Source organism: Hypanus sabinus, chromosome 1 (assembly GCF_030144855.1).
Source record: "Hypanus sabinus isolate sHypSab1 chromosome 1, sHypSab1.hap1, whole genome shotgun sequence".
In the NCBI taxonomy this organism is placed as follows: Eukaryota; Metazoa; Chordata; class Chondrichthyes; order Myliobatiformes; family Dasyatidae; genus Hypanus; species Hypanus sabinus.
Window position 1 is genome coordinate 142,582,374 of NC_082706.1, and position 21,182 is coordinate 142,603,555.

Genomic DNA, 21,182 nt, shown 5'->3' on the forward strand with positions numbered 1-21,182 from the left:
CAGCACCATCTTCCTGGCAACTCGACTCAGGGTTCTACCAGATCCTGGGATTTTTCACAGTGGATCCTATCGAGCTGCCATTGGTGGCTTTGACTTCAGTTACCTGCACCCCAAACCTCTCCATATCTTCCCCCTATTGTGGTCCATACTACTGACTGTCCCTTTGTTAAGATTCTAGACTATTTCATTAATTGAATTTAATGCTGTGGTGGTATTTGAACTCTGGGCTTCAGACTGTAGGAACAGAATTAGGCCATCCAGGCCATGGAGTACGCAGTGCTATTGGATCATTGTTAAGGTATTTTCCCTCTCAACCCCATTCTCTGCCTTCTCTCCATAACCTTTGACACCCCTACTTTGCAAGAACCTATCAACCTCTACTTTAAATATCCCCAATAACTTAGTCTCCACAGCCATCTGTAGCAATTAATTCCACAGAATCACCACCTGCTAGCCAAAGGAGTTCTCCTCATCTCTCATTTAAATGGATGTCCTTGAATTCTGAGCCTGTATCCCTCTGGTCCTAGACACTCCGCCCACTGGAAACATCCTCTCCACGTCTACTCTATCAGGCTATCACTGTCACGTGTTCTGGGTGGGTAGGCAGACTCCTCTGGATTACTAGTCTGGTCGTTTAACCACTGCAAGCACGTCAGCCGAGGCATCGAGTACCAGTAAGGTGAAGAAGCAGTACTGGTATTGGTAATTGATTTTCTATTGCCACGTGTACCCAGGTGCACTGAAATGTTTTGCATGTCACCCAGACAGATCATTTTATACAGCAGTACACCGGGTGTACCTGTGGGTGGTGGGATGGAGGTACATCTCTACCAGGGGAAGTGTAAGGCATTCCTTCCCTCTGCTAGCCTGCGGGTTGCCCCTGCAGTACCTGCTTAGCCACCACCCCCCGACTCCCGATCAGGTCATTTGAAGCCATGGGGGCAGGAGGTGGATGGTCGTATGAGCAGCTGGTGCATATCACAAGTTCTGGTTAAGTGACTACTTGACCACTTATGCCAGGCAGAAAATATCTGAAGATTATTGATAATGGCTGGAGTCACCCACCTTCTAAAGACACTGCCCAGAAGAAGGCAATAGCAAACCACTTCTGTAGTAAAATTTGCCAAGTCCAGTCATGGTCACGGAAAGACCATGATTGCCCATGTCATACGACATGGCACATAAGGAACGATCAAATGAACACTGAGGTAGTAAAAAGGAAAACAGAGTGTAGATTATAGTGTTGCAGTTAGAGAGAAAGTGCAGTGCACATAGACAAATAACGTGCAGGGGCCGTGACAAAGTAGACTGGGAGATCAAGAGTTCATCTTTATTGTACAAGAGTTGCTCTTGATAAACAGAGGAGTACAGAAGCTGCCCTTGGGACTGGTGGAATGTGTTCTCTGGTTTTTGTATCTTGTGCACAAAAGGAGGATCAGGAAGAGAGAATGACCAGGTGGGAGGGGTCTTTGCTGCTTTACAGAAGCAGCCAGGAACTGTAGATGGAATCATTGGTTTCCATGATGTGCTGAGCTGTGTTCACAACTCTCTGCCATTCCTTGGGCAGTTGCTATACCAATCTGTGAAGCATCCAAATAGGATGCTTTCAGTGCTGCATCTTTAACACTGGTGAGGGACACCGGGATCATGCCGAGTTTCCGTAGCTTTCTGAGGAAGTGGAGGGGCCAATGTGTTTTCTTGGTTGTGGCATACAGATCATGAAGGGTTGCACAATGACCTGTGTAGCTCCCTGGCCATTGGTCTATTAGTACCCGCCGCCGGCTGACTCGAGAACTTCAGAATTGCTGGTGGTCGTCAGCGGTCAGAGAAGGAGGGGGGAAGACTGTCTGGTTCAGAAGTTGACCCATTTAACTCTTTGGAAATACTGTTGGGCTCCAGCAAGCTGCTGAGTTTCAAACCCAACAAAGCATACATGATCCTGACTTGGAGATGTATTGCTGTAGCATCACCATCGATTGACCAGGTCCTGGAACTACCCCCTGAAGAGTGGCTGGGCGAGATGCTGCCGTACAGCTTTAGAGAACCAGGATCTTCGGTGCTGTCTGTATGGAGCTTGCAGGTTCTCCCTGACACCTTGTGGTTTCTACCACCTCCCAAAGACGCCACTGGCTTTTGAAAATTGGCCCAAGTGTTGCAGTGGGTGGTGGAACCTGGGGGCAGTGGGTGGGAATGTGGTGAGAATCAAACAGGATTCGTGTAGGATTGGCCTAAATGGTCGGTACAAACTTAATGGGCCGAAGAGCCTGTTTTTGTGCGATATGATTCCATAACTAAAACAGCATTTACAAAGGCACTTGGACAGGTGCATGAATAAGAAAGGTTTAGCAGGATCTGGGCCAAATGCAAACAAATGGAACTAGTTTAGGTGGGAATCCTGGACTGGTCAGCAAGGTCCAGTTGGTTTGAAAAACCTTTCTTTCCATGCTGTATGACTCTATAACTATGATTGAAAGCACTGTGGGACATAGGAACGGCCTTTTTTCCTTCTGCCATCAGATTTCAGAATGATCCCTAAGCCCATGAACACTAGTGCATCTTGTGCACTAGTTACTTACCTTGGTAATTTATGGTAACATCAAACTTCCACAACATATGCCTGTGATAATAAACCTGATTCTGATTCCAACTCACCAGAACGATGGTAACGTTTCAAGAAGGCAACTCACCACTGTCTTCTCAAGAGGCAGTCATTTTATTGCACTTACAGATGCCGTGTGGAAGAGGCCCTCCCGTCCCAAGGAGCCCCAGCCTAGTCACAGCACAATTTACGATCAGCACGCCTTTGGAATGTGGGCTGAAACTGGAGCACCGGAAGGAAACCCTCACGTTCACGGGCAGGAAATAGAAACTCATTTCGGGGATGGGTAATAAATGCTGGCGATTCTGAAGTCGGTAAAGAAAATGAAAAAGGCGAAAGCTGAAGCAGTGAAAAGCAAGAGGGTGAACTGGAGGAGAGTAGAATGAGGGGAGAACAGCAGGGATGGAGAAGATTATGGACATGGAAGACCAAGGCCCATGGAACGGAACACTTCGAGGATATGGTTAACAATACAACTTCAAAAACACGTTCGACTGAAGCTCCAGCTGAACACGGGCGGGGGTTATTGCATCTGTGAGAATATTTTTGAAATTGTTACAGCCTAATCAGTTCTGCAATTCTGTTTAAAGCATTCTGATTCAAGGGGAATGAGCTGGCACAAGGAGGGGGCATGCATTGTCACAGTGTGTAGTATTTATCAAGCTGGGGGTGGGAGATACCAGCGCCAGATAATTCATATCATGGGATTGCTAATCCCGCAGAGAATGATATTTACAATCCTCGTAGTGCAGAGAAAGGAGAAAAAATTGCTTCAAAGCCTGTTAGACCACAGCTTTGTTCACACCTCAGGGCGAGGAGTTCTGAGCAGAGAACAGCAGCAAGGAAATGAGGCAATTGCAAACACATTGCAAAACAGGGACTGAACGTCCATCACTTTACGAGACTTCTTAAAGCCTGATCTGTACAGCTTTCTAAGGTGCACTTACAGAGGGCAATTAACAGTGTTCTGTTGGGCTGGGCCCAGTATGTACAATGCCCTCTTCTCCCTCGAGGGATAGTGAGCTTCCAGTCCAGAGTCTGGGTGCATAACCCAGGCTGGTTCTACCCTGTACAGTACTGAGGGGGCGTCACTCTTCCTGTACGGTACTGAGGGGGCATCACGCTGTGTGTACTGTACTGAGGGGGCGTCACTCTTCCTGTACGGTACTGAGGGGGCATCACGCTGTGTGTACGGTACTGAGGGGGCGTCACTCTTCCTGTACGGTACTGAGGGGGCATCACGCTGTGTGTACGGTACTGAGGGGGCGTCACGCTCTCTGTACAGTACTGAGGGGGCGTCACTCTCTCTGTACAGTACTGAGGGGGCGTCACTCTCTCTGTACAGTACTGAGGGGGCGTCACTCTCTCTGTACAATACTGAGGGGGCGTCACTCTTCCTGTATGGTACTGAGGGGGTGTCACGCTCTCTGTACAGTACTGAGGGGGCGTCACTCTCTCTGTACAGTACTGAGGGGGCGTCACTCTCTCTGTACAGTACTGAGGGGGCGTCACTCTCTCTGTACAATACTGAGGGGGCGTCACTCTTCCTGTACGGTACTGAGGGGGTGTCACGCTCTCTGTACAGTACTGAGGGGGCGTCACACTCTCTGTACGGTACTGAGGGGGCGTCACTCTTCCTGTACGGTACTGACGGGGCGTCACGCTCTCTGTACAGTACCGAGGGGGCGTCACACTCTCTGTACGGTACTGAGGGGGCGTCACACTCTCTGTACGGTACTGAGGGGGCATCACACTCTCTGTACGGTACTGAGGGGGCGTCACACTGTGTGTACGGTACTGAGGGGGCATCACGCTCTCTGTACGGTACTGAGGGGGCGTCGCACATTCTGTACGGTACTGAGGGGGCGTCACACTGTGTGTACTGTACTGAGGGGGCATCACGCTCTCTGTACGGTACTGAGGGGGCATCACGCTGTGTGTACGGTACTGAGGGGGCATCACGCTCTCTGTACTGTACTGAGGGGACGTCGCACATTCTGTACGGTACTGAGGGGGCGTCACGCTCTCTGTACTGTACTGAGGGGGCGTCACGCTCTCTGTACGGTACTGAGGGGGTGTCACGCTCTCTGTACAGTACTGAGGGGGTGTCACACTCTCTGTACGGTACTGAGGGGGCGTCACAGATTCTGTACGGTACTGAGGGGGCATCACGCTCTCTGTACGGTACTGAGGGTGCGTCACTCTTCCTGTACGGTACTGAGGGGGCGTCACACTGTGTGTACGGTACTGACGGGGCGTCACGCTCTCTGTACGGTACTGAGGGGGTGTCACGCTCTCTGTACAGTACTGAGTGGGCGTCACGCTCTCTGTACTGTACTGAGGGGGTGTCACGCTCTCTGTACGGTACTGAGGGGGTGTCACACACTCTGTACGGTACTGAGGGGGTGTCACAGATTCTGTACGGTACTGAGGGGCCGTCACGCTCTCTGTACGGTACTGAGGGGGTGTCACGTTCTCTGTACAGTACTGAGGGGGTGTCACACTCTCTGTACTGTACTGAGGGGGCGTCACAGATTCTGTACGGTACTGACAGGGCGTCACGCTCTCTGTACGGTACTGAGGGGGTGTCATGCTCTCTGTACGGTACTGAGGGGGTGTCACACTCTCTGTACTGTACTGAGGGGGCGTCACAGATTCTGTACGGTACTGACGGGGCGTCACGCTCTCTGTACGGTACTGAGGGAGCGTCACGCTCTCTGTACGGTACTGAGGGGGTGTCATGCTCTCTGTACGGTACTGAGGGGGTGTCACACTCTCTGTACGGTACTGAGGGGGCGTCACAGATTCTGTACGGTACTGACGGGGCGTCACGCTCTCTGTACGGTACTGAGGGGGCGTCACAGATTCTGTACGGTACTGACGGGGCGTCACACTCTCTGTACGGTACTGAGGGGGTGTCACTCTTCCTGTACGGTACCGAGGGGGCGTCACACTGTGTGTACGGTACTGAGGGGGCGTCGCACATTCTGTACGGTACTGAGGGGGCGTCACGCTGTGTGTACTGTACTGAGGGGGCATCACGCTGTGTGTACGGTACTGAGGGGGCGTCACGCTCTCTGTACAGTACTGAGGGGGTGTCACACTCTCTGTACTGTACTGAGGGGGCGTCACAGATTCTGTACGGTACTGACGGGGCGTCACACTTTCTGTACGGTACTGAGAGGGTGTCACTCTTCCTGTACGGTACCGAGGGGGCGTCACACTGTGTGTACGGTACTGAGGGGGCATCACGCTCTCTGTACGGTACTGAGGGGGCGTCACACATTCTGTACGGTACTGAGGGGGCGTCACGCTGTGTGTACTGTACTGAGGGGGCATCACGCTGTGTGTACGGTACTGAGGGGGCGTCACGCTCTCTGTAAATGTACTGAGGGGGCGTCGCACATTCTGTACGGTACTGAGGGGGCGTCACGCTCTCTGTACTGTACTGAGGGGGCGTCACACTCTCTGTACGGTACTGAGGGGGCGTCGCACATTCTGTACGGTACTGAGGGGGCGTCACGCTGTGTGTACTGTACTGAGGGGGCATCACGCTCTCTGTACAGTACTGAGGGGGCATCACGCTGTGTGTACGGTACTGAGGGGGCGTCACGCTCTCTGTAATGTACTGCGGGGGCGTCGCACATTCTGTACGGTACTGAGGGGGCGTCACGCTCTCTGTACGGTACTGAGGGGACGTCACTCTTCCTGTACGGTACCGAGGGGGCGTCACATTCTCTGTACGGTACTGAGGGGGCGTCACGCTCTCTGTACGGTACTGAGAGGGCGTCATGCTCTCTGTACTGTACTGAGGGGGTGTTACGCTCTCTGTACGGTACCGAGGGGGTGTCACACTCTCTGTACGGTACTGAGGGGGTGTCACGCTCTCTGTACGGTACTGAGGGGGTGTCACGCTCTCTGTACGGTACTGAGGGTGCGTCACAGATTCTGTACGGTACTGAGGGGGTGTCACGCTCTCTGTACAGTACTGAGGGGGTGTCACACTCTCTGTACGGTACTGAGGGGACGTCACAGATTCTGTACGGTACTGAGGGGGCGTCACGCTCTCTGTACAGTACTGAGGGGGTGTTACGCTCTCTGTACGGTACTGAGGGGGTGTCACACTCTCTGTACGGTACTGAGGGGGTGTCACGCTCTCTGTACGGTACTGAGGGGGCGTCACAGATTCTGTACGGTACTGAGGGGGCGTCACGCTCTCTGTACAGTACTGAGGGGGTGTCACGCTCTCTGTACGGTACTGAGGGGGCGTCAGGCTGTGTGTACGGTACTGACGGGGCGTCACGCTCTCTGTACGGTACTGAGGGTGCGTCACTATTCCTGTACGGTACTGAGGGGGCGTCACGCTCTCTGTACGATACTGAGGGGGCATCACGCTCTCTGTACGGTACCGAGGGGGCGTCACGCTCTCTGTACAGTACTGAGGGGGTGTCACGCTCTCTGTACGGTACTGACGGGGCGTCACTCTTCCTGTACGGTACTGAGGGGGCGTCACGCTGTGTGTACAGTACTGACGGGGCGTCACGCTCTCTGTACGGTACTGAGGGTGCGTCACTATTCCTGTACGGTACTGAGGGAGCGTCACGCTCTCTGTACGATACTGAGGGGGCATCACGCTCTCTGTACGGTACCGAGGGGGCGTCACGCTCTCTGTACTGTACTGAGGGGGCGTCACACTCACTGTACGGTACTGAGGGGGCGTCACGCTCTCTGTACGGTACTGACGGGGCGTCACGCTCTCTGTACGGTACTGAGGGTGCGTCACTATTCCTGTACGGTACTGAGGGGGCGTCACGCTCTCTGTACGATACTGAGGGGGCATCACGCTCTCTGTACGGTACCGAGGGGGCGTCACGCTCTCTGTACTGTACTGAGGGGGCGTCACACTCACTGTACGGTACTGAGGGGGCGTCACGCTCTCTGTACAGTACTGAGGGGGTGTCACGCTCTCTGTACGGTACTGACGGGGCGTCACTCTTCCTGTACGGTACTGAGGGGGCGTCACGCTCTCTGTACGGTACTGACGGGGCGTCACGCTCTCTGTACGGTACTGAGGATGCGTCACTATTCCTGTACGGTACTGAGGGAGCGTCACGCTCTCTGTACGATACTGAGGGGGCATCACGCTCTCTGTACGGTACCGAGGGGGCGTCACGCTCTCTGTACTGTACTGAGGGGGCGTCACACTCACTGTACGGTACTGAGGGGGCGTCACGCTCTCTGTACGGTACTGAGGGGGCGTCACGCTCTCTGTACAGTACTGAGGGGGCGTCACACATTCTGTATGGTACTGAGGGAGCGTCACGCTCTCTGTACGGTATTGAGGGGACATCACGCTGTGTGTACGGTACTGAGGTGGTGTCACACTGCAGGGTTGCACACTAAGGGAGCTGCACACTCTGGGAGGGGCAGTACTGAGGGGGTACCTCACTGTGGGGGGGCAGTACTGAGTGTGTATCCCACTGTGGGAGGGGCAGTACTGAGGGTGTACCTCACTGTGGGAGGGGCAGTAACTGAGGGTGTATCTCACTGTGGGAGGGGCAGTACTGAGGGTGTATCTCACTGTGGGAGGGGCAGTAACTGAGGGTGTATCCCACTGTGGGTGGGGCAGTACTGAGGGTGTATCTCACTGTGGGAGGGTATGTACAATGACATCCTTCTCATGGTCACCGACCTGCTGACTTGCATAGGATGCAAGATTGCCAACAGATCTTGTTGGCCACTTCCTCTGCAAGGGTCAACTGTGGAAAGTGAATAGGCCTCTTCGTGGGTCGGGGTTGAAACCCTTTGTGTGGAGCACCGCACAACCCCTCTACTTGGGGGTCTACCTGAGCTCAGCGGAGGAGGCCTGGCTGGAGAACTGGCGGGATTTGGAGGCAAATATCTCTGCCCGGCTACAATGCTGGCCTGGCTACCATCGTGCAGTCTCATTTCGGGGAAGGGCATTAGTTATAAATCAGCTGGTCGCTTCGATGATCAGGTATCGACTGAATGTGTTAGTCCCACCCGCTTCTTTTGTCTCCAGCACCCAGAGAGGCTGGTGGGTTTCTTCTGGGGCAACAGGAGGCACTGGGTCTCTGCTGCAGTCCTGAGAGTGCGGTCCCTCATTGGTGACCGTGTGCACCCCGGGGACACCTGTACAGTGAGCAGCCTCCGAGGTGCTGGTGACACTCTCTCTCTGCTGTGGGCACTGCCTGCAGGAGGGAACACGGTTTACAGTGGATACACCACTTTGAGGGAACTGCCTCGCTTCTGAGCTCTACTCACATCCAGACAGGCTGCTCTTGTGGCGGTGGGACGGTGCTCTAGCTGTGAGGGCGTCTGGTCCCCCCCCATCACGGTGGGTGTCGAGGGGCCTCGGGGAAGTGGAGAGGTTCCGGCTGCACCACCACCTGGTGGGCCGGGAGTGCTCGTCAGACCCAGGCCTCGCGGCACCCCGTGGGAGAGGGTCCCGCACAACGTGATCCATCTCGCGGTGAGGCCCACCGTGCCCATCGGTGCCACTCCAAAGTGTCTCTTGTACAGTCTGCTCCCGCACACCTTTCACTTCCTCGCCTTCGTCTGCCGACCGGACTCGCCCTGGTGGTCTGTTACCATCTGGCAGCGGAGGGGGTCTCTAGTGGAAGTCTCTTTACACGGGGGTCCTTCCCTGCACACTGGGGACCTGGGGTGGGAGGTGTTGCATCGGGCAGTACCGGACAACAGAGGTTCACTGACACCCCGTCCACACGTCCATTCTGTGGGCGGGAGGAGTCAGTGTGAGAGGTTGCAGCCCCTGTTTGAGTTTCTGAAGGGCTGCTCAGGCTCTGGGTGCACTTCAGCCCCGCGATCCTCATATACCGGCACCCAGTATGGTGGGGGTGGGGAGTGAGGGGGATCTCTGGGGCCTGGTCAAGGTGCCATTCGCAGGTCTAGGCGGCAGAAAGTTGAGGGCTCTGCCTGGGCCGAAAGCCTGACCCCTTTCTGAAGAAAACCTCATTCCCTACTGTCCTTGGAGAGGGAGCATGCAGTTACGATGGGCACAGTGGGGGATTTCGGGGAGTGTGGGCTTCCCAGGGAATTGTCTTTTAAAGACAATATTAATCACATTTTAATTTGTATTATTGTATTTTAAATACTGAATGTTTGTACTTTGTTGTGTATCTGTTGCTATGGACAGTTGTGTCAAAAGAACTGTTCTTGTGCTGTATGGCTCTATGACTCAATTTCTTTGACCCACCAGAGATCTCTCTTCAGGTTTGGATCCCACTTAGAATATTTGTTCCCAATTCTGGGAAGTTGCAAGATTAGGTGGTGAATATCTTCAGAATTAGAGTAGACAGCACAGAAATAGTCCTAATGGGATCTCAGGTTGACAACGTAGGAACAGAAATCACAGCCTATCAATGAACTACGACCAGAAGGTATAATACTACACATTTAAAATAAAATCACCCAACACTGGAAACACTCTGCAGGTCAGGCAGCATCTGTGGAGGGAGAAACAGGATTAATATTTCAGGTCAGCTTAGTTCTAACCAAGGGACATTCACATGGAACATTTCTCTCCCCACAGAAGCTGCCTGACCTGTTGAGATTTTTAGGTGACTTTTGTTTTTATTAATTTTTCTCCCCCTTAACCCCCCATGCTGGTGCATCAGCACTACAGAGACCCACAACAGACAAACAACCAACTGCACAACTCAGTCCGTGACATCAGTATGTAAACAAATCTGGGCCTCGGGTGACATACAGTCAGCCTGGTGCATATGGTATACAAGGTGTTGGTGGGGCCATACTTGGAGTATTATTTGCAGTTTTGATCATTCTGTTATAGGAAGAGTGCTTGAAAGAGTACAGAGAGATTTATGGGGATGTCAGGACTCAAGGGACTGAGGGGCAACTTCAGTATCCCATCTTTAAACAGTTTAGCAAAATTGCATTAAGTGCAGTTCAACATCACTGGTGCAGGTGTTAATAGTGAAACGTAAGCCCTGCTTCCTGATGCAGTTCTGTCACCCTGAACAAAACTACAGCCAGTGGCCACGTTAGCAGGACCCTCCTGTACCTAATAAAGTGACCACTGAGGGTATGTTCACGGTCTTCTGACACTGTAGCTCATATACCTCAGTGTGTGTTCAGAGATCTCTTCTGCACACCTTTGTTGTAACACACGGTTTTTTAAGTCACTGCCATCTTCCACCCAGCTTGAATCAATCTGGCCATTCCTCTCTGTCTTCACCCACACAACTGCTGCTCACTGAATGTCTTTTTGTTTTTTGCCCTATTTTCTGTAAAACTCTGGAAACTGTTGTGAATGAAAATCCCAGGAGTTTCTGAGACGACCCCACCTGACACCAACAATCATTCCACGGTCAAAGTCACTGAGATCACATTTCTTCCTCATTCTGATGTTTGGTCTGAACAACTGAACCTCTTGACTATGTCTGCATACTTTTGTGCATTGAGTTGCTGCCACGTGATTGGCTGATTAGATATTTGCATTAATGAGCAGGTGTACAGGTGTACCTAACCACAGAATTTAGTTTAGCAACACTATGACCACTTTGATCACTTCGCACGAAAGTAGACTGTCTTTTTTGATTCTAACATTTTTTCTTGTAAAAACTATACATAATTTATGTTTCTTTTTCTTGTGACTGCAGCTTCTTGGTATTATTTTTGCACAGTTTGTATTCTTCTGCACATTGGTTGTTTGTCAGTCTTTGTCTGTTTGTGTATAGATTTTCATAAAAATCAATTGTATTTCTTTGTTCCTGTAAACGCCCCCAAGAAATTGAACCTCAAGATAAGATACGGTAACACATACGTACTCGGATAATAAATTTATTTTGAACTTTGAACTATATGCCTGTGCTGCGACTACAAGTAGATTTTGAATTGCACCTGTGCATCCATGTACCTGTGCGTACCAGAATAAACATAACTTAGATCTTGACTGATTAACTTAGCTTATGTGGGTGAAAGAGACATCCAAGGCAAAAGGAGACCAAGCAAAGGCAGGAGAGTGTCATTCAGCCCCGTGGGCTTGCTTTTTCTATTCATTTATCATGGCAATTAGTTTATTACTCTGTCACACTCCTAAATACAGTGAACTGGTCTCCATCCAGTCAGAGCATTCCTTTCATAAGTAATTGAGTTAGAAAAAGGAAAACATAATTCAGAATAGTGTTACAGTTACAGACGAAAAGTAGTGCAGGCAGACAAATAAAAGGGGGGGGTCACAATGAGGTTGACTAAGAGATTGAGAGTTCATCTTTAGCATATAGGAAATCCATTGAGAAGTCTGATAACAGTGGAGTAGAAGTTGTCCTTGAACTCGGTGGAACCTGGTCTCAACCTTTAGTATAGGAAATGAAAGGAAAGAAGAGAGAATGACTGGGCTGGGGCAGACCTTGATTATGTTTACTGTACTCCCAAGTTTGTGGGAACTGTAGATGGAGTTATTAGAAAGGAGGTGGGTTTCCGTGATGTGTGCACAACTCTGCAATTTCTTGGCCGTACCAAGCTGTGAGGCATCCTGATAGAATGCTGCCTACGGTGAATGAATAGACCTACCGAGAACAGCTCAGAGAGAATCACCACACTCTGGCACCATCTGATCTAACACAGTGCCACTTCCCTGCACCCATCCCATCTTCCTCCATTGTCTGATATCCAGAAATCTATCTATCCCTGTAAGGCCGGAACACACTGCATTTCCATAGCACCTACTGCAGCTCTTTCTGTCCAATGAAGTACTATTTGATGTGTAGTTGTTCAGTAACTGGTTTGTGCACAGTAAGCTCCCAGAGATCATATTATTATGGGGAACAAGGAAATGGCAGATGAGTTGAACAGGTACTTTGGATCTGTCTTCACTAGGGAAGACACAAACAATCTCCCAGATGTAATAGTGGCCAAAGGAACTAGGGTAAAGGATGAACTGAAGGAAATTTATATTAGGCAAGAAACGGTGTTGGATAGACTGTTGAGTCTGAAGGCTGATAAGTCCCCGGGACCTGATGGTCTGCATCCCAGGGTACTTAAAGAGGTGGCTCTAGAAATCGTGGATGCATTGGTAATCATTTTCCAATGTTCTATAGATTCAGGAACAGTTCCTGCTGATTGGAGGGTGGCTAATGTTGTCCCACTTTTCAAGAAAGGAGGGAGAGAGAAAACAGGGAATTATAGACCGGTTAGCCTGACGTCAGTGGTGGGAAAGATGCTGGAGTCAATTATAAAAGAGGAAATTACGACACATTTGGATAGCAGTAGAAGGATCAGTCCAAGTCAGCATGGATTTATGAAGGGAAAATCATGCTTGACTAATCTTCTGGAGTTTTTTGAGGATGTAACTATGAAAATGGACAAGGGAGAGGCAGTGGATGTAATGTACCTGGACTTGCAGAAAGCTTTTGATAAAGTCCCACATAGGAGATTAGTGGGCAAAATTAGGGCACATGGTTCTTGTACATCAGTCAATGAAAGCAAGCGTGCAGGTACAGCAGGCAGTAAAGAAAGCTAATGGCATGCTGGCCTTTATAACAAGAGGAATTGAGTATAGGAGTAAAGAGGTCTTTCTGCAGCTGTACAGGGCCCTGGTGAGACCCCACCTGGAGTATTGTGTGCAGTTTTGGTCTCCAAATTTGAGGAAGGACATTCTTGCTATTGAGGGAGTGCTGCGTAGGTTCACAAGGTTAATTCCCGGAATGGTGGGACTGTCATATGTTGAAAGATTGGAGCGGCTGGGCTTGTATACACTGGAATTTAGGATGAGAGAGGATCTGGTTGAAACATATAAGATTATTAAGGGATTGGACATGCTGGAGGCAGGAAGCATGTTCCCGCTGATGGGTGAGTCCAGAACTAGAGGCCACAGTTTAAGAATAAGGGGTAGGCCATTTAGAACAGAGATGCGGAAAAAACTTTTTCACCCAGAGAGTGGTGGATATGTGGAATGCTCTGCCCCAGAAGGCAGTGGAGGCCAAGTCTCTGGATGCATTCAAGAGAGAGTTAAATAGAGCTCTTATAGATAGCAGGGTCAAGGGATATGGGGAGAGGGCAGGAATAGGGTACTGATTGTGTATGATCAGCCATGATCACAGTGAGTGGTGGTGCTGGCTAGAAGGGCTGAATGGCCTACTCCTGCACATACTGTCTATTGTCTATAACCATATAACAATTACAGCACGGAAACAGGCCATCTCGGCCCTTCTAGTCCGTGCCAAAGCTTACACTCACCTAGTCCCGGTGGCCCACAGTCAGCCCATAATAATTGGTGACCCCGACGTGAACAACTGAACCATCAGAGTCAGGTTTAATATCACTGGCAGGTGTTGTGAAATCTGTGGCACCAGTACAATGCAATATAGAAAAAAACTATGAACTACAGTAACTACACACACAAACACACACACACTCGCGTGCACACATGCACGCACGCACACACTCACACGCACACACACACTCACACGCACACACACGCGCACACACTCACACGCACACGCACTCACACGCACACACACACACAATAATTGTTAAATAAGTAGTGCAGAAAAACAAAATAAGAAGTAATGAGGTAGTATTTTCATGGGTTCAATGTTCATTCAGAAATCGGATGGCAGAGGGGAAGAAGCTGTTCCTGAATCGCTGAGTGTGTGTCTTCAGGCTTCTGTACCTCCTACCTGATGGTAGCAATGAGAAGAGGGCATGCCCTGGGTGACGGGGGATGAATGACAGGACTGGTGTCACTGTTCCTGCACTCTGTGAGAGCTTTTAATGTCTTGTACCACATGAAGCATATAACTTTCCTGCGGTCTCTTAATTTAGTTTTTATCCTGCGTGGTCTATTCCTGGATGGCAGAGGGTATTGCTGCTGACTGGTAGCTCCAGAAACCCAGATTCGATCCTGACCTCGGGTGCTCTCTGTGTGAGTTTGAGTGGTTTTCCGGTGATCATGCGGAGGTTCTGTCCCTCATCCCAAAGATGGAATTGGCTTGTGTAGGTTATCCCTAGTGGAGATGGGAGATAGGTGGATCAGGGGATGTTGATGGACATGCGAGAGAGAGATGTTGCAGGGATAGAGGGAGGAGGAGAGGAGGAATGGGGTTATACTGAGAACCAACACAGACCTGATGGGTTGAATATCCTCCTTCTGTGTGAATATACGCAATTTGGTACCCAAAGAGCATTTGAGTCGTAGCATAACAGAGACATTATAACCTCCCAAGGTTGGGAATTCTCTCCGTCAACCTGTGACCTCCCTCCCTGTTGACAAACTATCCCACATGACTGAGTTCTTGGCCAGTGCTGTAGCTGGAGATGAGTTCTGTCTGTGAAACATTTTGCTGAGGTGAGATGGGTGATGGGCAGCTGAAGCAGTTGAGCGACCAGAGGAAGTGGTCACAGCAGGTACGTTGACAACGTTAAAGACACTTGGACAAGTAGATGGAGAGGACTTGTTTAGAAGATTTGGGGCAAGCATGGGCAGATGAATGTGAAAGGAGGAACAGAGGATAGAGAAAGGGTGTGAGAAAGAGGGAAAGTGGAAGAGAGAAAGAGTGAAAATGTGGGAGGCAGGAAGGAAAAAGAGAAGGGGGGAGTGAAAAAGGGAGATGAGGAGAGCAAAATTGTGTGTGAGAGAGGGAGAGAAATGGGGAGAGCATGAAAGAGAAGAAAGAGTGAATGAGAGGGAGCAAGCAAAGGAGTGGAAGAGGGAGAGAGCAAGAGAGAGAGGGAGCAAGAGATGGAAGGAGAGAGAGAGAGATGGGAAGAAAGGAAGGGAAATAGAGGAGGACTGGCTGTGAAAGCAAGAGGAAGAGGAGGAGTGAGAGAAATGGGGAGAGAAAGAAAGGATGGAAGAGAATGAATGGGGAGAAAGTGAAAGGGAATGAAAAAGAGAAAGAGTGTATGTGAGAGAGTGATAGAAAGTGAAAGAGAGAGGGGAAGAGAAAGAGGGTGGGGAAGAGAGAGAGATAAAGGCAACATTATAGTTTTATAGCTCTGGCATGCTGTGTTGTAATAACAGACTGCAGAGGTTGACATTGCTGGAAAGACATTAATATATGTACTACTCGGCCTCTGAAGACTTCCTTCGGGGCTGCCATTTGCCATCACTCGGAAAAGCCTATAGGGGAAGCTGTGATGGTTTTGATGCAACCGTCAGACAGAGAATGGGGTAATCAAAGTATCCAATGGAGGCTGATTGGGAGATGCATCCTGGTTCCCTGCTTCTCTTCGAAATATGCTGCATAAAATACAGCACTCAAAAACGGCCCATAAATCACAACTTCACTGAGCGTGACTGGAGCGGAGTACACTCTGCTCAAGAACAGAGCAAATTGACTGAGTGTGGCTTCTGATTCCTGCTAAATGTGGGAGCTCTCTCCTGAGATTAGGGATCTTTCCTCCAGCACAGAGCCTGCACAACTAATTCCCCCAGAGCTACAGAACGCAGAGGGGCTCAGCCTGACTGTGGGGATGCCATTCTGCCCATCACGCTGTTCTGGCTCCTCTAAAGGATGAGTGCTGTGCTGTGGTTGTTTGTGGAACTTACAGATTACTTTGAACATGGCACTGGGCTCAGACCAGCAGCTTCGAGGCTTGTCTAGTGAATAACAAGCAAGGCTGCATTGCACATTAACGCCACGAGTTAATGATCTGCGATAAAAGCAGCTCTTCATTGAGCAGAGGAGCGAGGTTCAGATCCACACGAGCACTTGGAACGATGATCCTCTCCCAGTCTTCCTCCCCAGCTCTCTCTTTCTCTCTTACGCACACTCTCTGTTTCTCACTGGTTAATATCTCTCTACCTGTCTCTCTCATGCACAAACACACACAGTGTCTTTCTCACTCCTTCATCTTGCTTGCTCTGTCCCTCCTTCCCTCTCTCTCACACACACACACACACACACACACACACACACGTGAAATCACACCTCTCTTTCTCACTTCATAATCTGCCTGTGTCCCTTTCCCTCTCTCTCTCTCTCTCTCTCTCTCTCTCTCACAAACACACACACATCTCTCTCACTACTTTGTAATCTGCCCCTCTCTCTCTCTCTCACACACACACACACATCATCTCTCTTTCTCACTACTTTGTAATCTACCTCTTCCTCTGTCCCTTTCTCTCTCTCTCTCTCACACACATACACACACCATCTCTTTTGCCACTGCTAAGTGCAATCTCTCTCACTCCCCCCCACTCACACAGACACCATGTCTCTAACCATTTTGTAATCTTCTCCCTCCCTCTCTGTCTCTGCCCCTTTCTCTCCCTCTCTCATCCTCTCATCTCCTCTCTCTCACATTGTCTCAGCTTGTGGTTTCTTATAGCTCCACACGAGAGAGTGACATGTTAGTGCAAGTGTCTCTGGGACAGAGGGGCGAAGGCAGAGAGGATGAAGGTGCTGAGCATGAAAAGGAAGGGGAGAATATTGATGTGAGGGTAAAGGTGCCATGTACAAAAGCAGGCCAACACCCTCAAAGGGCTTTTACATAAGCACATGAACACGAAGACAATGGATGAGACACGGGGAGGACATTTAATATGAATTGGCTCCGAGATCAGCAAAGCATTGTGGTGAAAGGGCTGTGAATTGCTGAACTATGAATGCACTAGAGCAATTCAGCACAGGAACAAGCCCTCTGGCCCACAATGTCTATGCCAATTTTAATGCCAGTCTAACTGGCAGGAGTGATCTTACAGAGGTTTATAAAATCATAGGGGGCTTTTCCTCCAGGATAGGAAGTCTATAACCAGAGGTGGTGTAAGAGGTGAAAGGGGAAAGATTTAAAAGAGACCTGAGGTGCAAGTTTTTCATACAGAGGGAGAGAGCTGCCAGAAGAAGTGGTAGAGGTGGGTACAATTACAACATTTAAAAGACATTCAGACAGATACATAGATAGCAGAGGGGTATGAGCCATTTGGGACTAGCTCAGACAGATACCTTGGTCAGCATGGATGAGTTGGGCTGAAGGGCCTGTTTCTGAGCTGTATAAGTCTAGGATGTTGTCCCCTCTGTAAAGGTCAGGTAAGTGTTCTTTTTCTAGCTTTTTTTGGTATCTTTTTCCTTCCCAACTTATCCTTTTGAATGTGGCTTGCTTTTCTCTCAAAAATCAGCTGGTGACTTTCTGCCATCACTGCGCTCTTGGGTGTTCTATTGTTAGTCTCTCACCCCAGGTAGGATTCCCTCCAGGACTTCTCTTATCATTACCGCTCAGTCACTCCTGAGCTGCACCAGGTCTTTGACACGAACCCTCACAGTCCCATATTAATTAACTTTGAAAATACTTGTCTCCGTTGACCTCCCCTGACTCACTTCTCTCATGCAGCTTTTTTTTTCAAGACTTTTATTTTCACCGTGTTGCAGCCAAGATTTTGACCACATCCAGGAATACAATGACCTAAGAATAATTAGATAGCAAAGAGCACAAGAAGCTGTGAGTGATGATCTTCCAAACCGACCCTTTGAAAATAAGAGTGGCTGATAGCCAGATGCTGACAAGGATCTGGGATCATAAGAGGTCATCAGTTTGGGATGTGTTGCAGTGAGTGGGGTTCAGAGAGCAGGGTATACACTCTTGCAGAGTGGTATTCACCTTGCACAAGCGTGCACACTTGGATGGAAAGACAAAGAAAATGTTTAAGGTGAGAGCACAGCTGGAACACTGTGTGCAGTTCTGGTCAGCACGCTATCAGAACAACGTGTTTAAGCTAGAAAAGATGCAGAACAGATTCACAAGGATGTTTCCTGGATTGTTGAGCTTGAGTTATAAGGAGAGGCTGGATAGTCTGGGACAGTTTTCCTCGAAATGCAGCGGGGTCAGGGGTGACTTTATAGTGGCTTTCAAATCATGCAGTAGAACAAAGGTACAGGTCCATAATTCCTTGAAAGTGGTATCACGGGTAGATAAGGATTGCAAAGAGAGCTTTTGCCATCTTGCCCTTAATAAATCAGGGCACTGAGCGCAGAAGTTGTGTCAGATGTTGGTGAGGACAAATTTGGAGTAATGTGTGCAGTTCTGCTCACTTGGGTACGAGAAAGGTATCAATAAACTTAAAAGACATTGCTGGGATTTGAGCACCTGAATTATAGGGAAAGGTTAAATGGTTTAGGACTTCATTCCCTGGGGTGCAGGAGAATGAGGGGTGATCTTATAGAGATATACAAAATTTTAGTTAGGGTGAACGGATGCAGGCTTCTTCCCCTCCGGCTGGGTGAGAATAGAATTAGAGGTCATAGGTTAAGAGAGAAAGGTGAAATATTTAAGAATCTGGGGGGGGGGGATCTTCTTCAGTCAGAAGGTGGTGTGAGTGTAGAACGAGCTGCCAGTGGAAGTGGGCAGGTTCAATTGCAGCATTTAACAGAAGGTCCATGAATAAGAAGGATATGGTTCAGGTGGGACTAGGCAGACCAGGCCAGCATGGACTAAGTGGGCCAGAGTAGCTGGTTCAGTGCTGTAGTACTCTATCTCTTTGATTCACTGAGTGGATAAATTGGTTCGGTGCATCCATTGCAACAGTGCGTTGAGGTGGGGCAAGGGAAAAATAACAGCACTGCAGAATAAAGTGTAACAGGTACAGAGGAAGTGCAATGCAGGAAGGCAGCAAGGTACAGGGTCATAATGGGGTAGATTGTGAGGTGAAGAATGTGTCTTATTGCACTAGGGAACCATTCAATAACTGCAGGATAGAAACTGTTAAAGTGATAGATAAGGTAAATGGTCCCCAGGTAGGGGATTCTAAAACTAGAGGGTGTAGGTTTAAAGTGATGGATAAGGTCAATGGTCCGAGATAGGGGAATCTAAAACTAGAGAGTGTAGGTTTAAGGTGAGAGAGGAATGATTTAAAGGGGACCAGAGGGGCAATGTTTTCACAGGGAGGGTGGTGGACCCATGGAACAAGCCATGGGAATATAGAATGTAGTAGAGACTGAACCATTTCAATGTTTAAAGGACATGTGGATAGGTTCATAGATAGGAAAGGTTTAGAGGGATGTGGGTCCAATGCAGGTAAATGGAATTTGCATAGTGGGCAGCATAATTGGCATGGGTGAGTTGGGCTGTATGACTCTATAACTGGTCCTAGATTGCAGGATTTGACCTTGTAAACCTTGTTTTTTATGCAGTCAGATATCTCCGTTATACAGTATCTAGGAGCCTAACCAACAAGGGAGCCTTGGTAAAGAGGTTGATCATTATTAACTGGTGGGTGCCCTGGGGATCTGTACTGCAGTAATAAAATGGACAAACTTGATTGATGTTTAACCAAAGTTTCAGCAAACAATTGGACAGAGTTTCCTCACTAACACATTTTCCACAAACACCCTGCTAACTTTTCCAACCTGCAGTGATACAGATCATCCCCAGTTTCCCTACGCAGGGCTTAGGTACGATTTGTGTACATACATCTGACCATCTGGGAGGTGGGCAGGGCAAATTTGTCGGTTGCTGCAGGGCTCTAAGTATCTGCTGCCAGGCTGGAACTTGGATCATGGCTGTATTCCTGACTTACGGACGATTTAGGGGAATGGAGTCCTAAGAAAGACTCACATAATCCTCATGGGGGTGGAGGGGGAGATAAAATGTCTGCAGTTTGTGTGATCATAATAAGATCCCACCCACCCAAAACATTTTCTCTTCTCCCTCCCATCGAGCAGAAGATACAAAAGTCTGAAAGCATGTACCACCAGATGCAAGGACAGCCTCTATCCCACTGTTATAAGACTCTTGGTCTCATAGTCTACCTCACTATCCCCTTGCATCTTATTGTCTGCCTGCACCAAACTCTCTCTGTAACCGTAACACTTCATTCTGCATTCTGTTATTACTTTCCCTTGTACTACCTCAATGCACTGTTGTAATGAAATAATCTGCCTGGCCGGCATGCAAAACAAAGTTTATTCACTGTAACCTAGTATATGTGGCAATAATAAACAGATTTACCTGTACTTAGCTTCACAACAATCTCCCAAGGGAGGGTAGAATCGGGTGTACACTGCCTGAAGGTGGAGGCAGAAAACTCCTTGTCATTTAAGAAGTATCCTGAGGAGAACTTGAAATACCAAGGGACAGAAAGCTGTAGAACAAGTGCTGGTAAATGGGATTAGTATGAATGGGTACTTGATAGTCAGCATGGATATAGTGGGCTGAATGGTCTATATCCACGTTGTGAGACTTTATGACTGTGATCACAGTCACCAATTATCTCAGTACTGGGAGCCTGCATTCCCATCGAGGGTTAGGACTGAAGTACAAGGTCCAAAAAAATCTGCAGATGCTGAAAATCTGAAATAAAAACAGACTTGGCCACACAAGTAGTTAGAGTGGTAAAGAAGGCTTAGGTATAGTTGCTTTCATTACTTGTAGCATGGAGTATAATAGGAAGCCACATTGCAGCGGTATAAAACAAATTTCACATGACATAAGTAATTATGAATAAATCTTAATATTAATTTGCTCTGGAGAGGGTGCAGAAGAGGTTTACCGGGATGCTGCCTGAATCAGAGTGTGGGAGCTATGAGGAGAGGTTGGACCAACGCAGACTGTTTTATCTGGAATGTCGGAGGCTGAGGGGAGA

The 21,182-nt window shown here is 49.0% G+C and overlaps 1 protein-coding gene across 13 annotated transcripts in view; it reads left to right on the plus strand.

Moving 5' to 3' along the window:
- LOC132398296 (zinc finger protein 521) overlaps window positions 1-21,182 on the plus strand; it is a 475,733-nt gene that overhangs the window by 421,857 nt on the left and 32,694 nt on the right. The window lies entirely within an intron of this gene.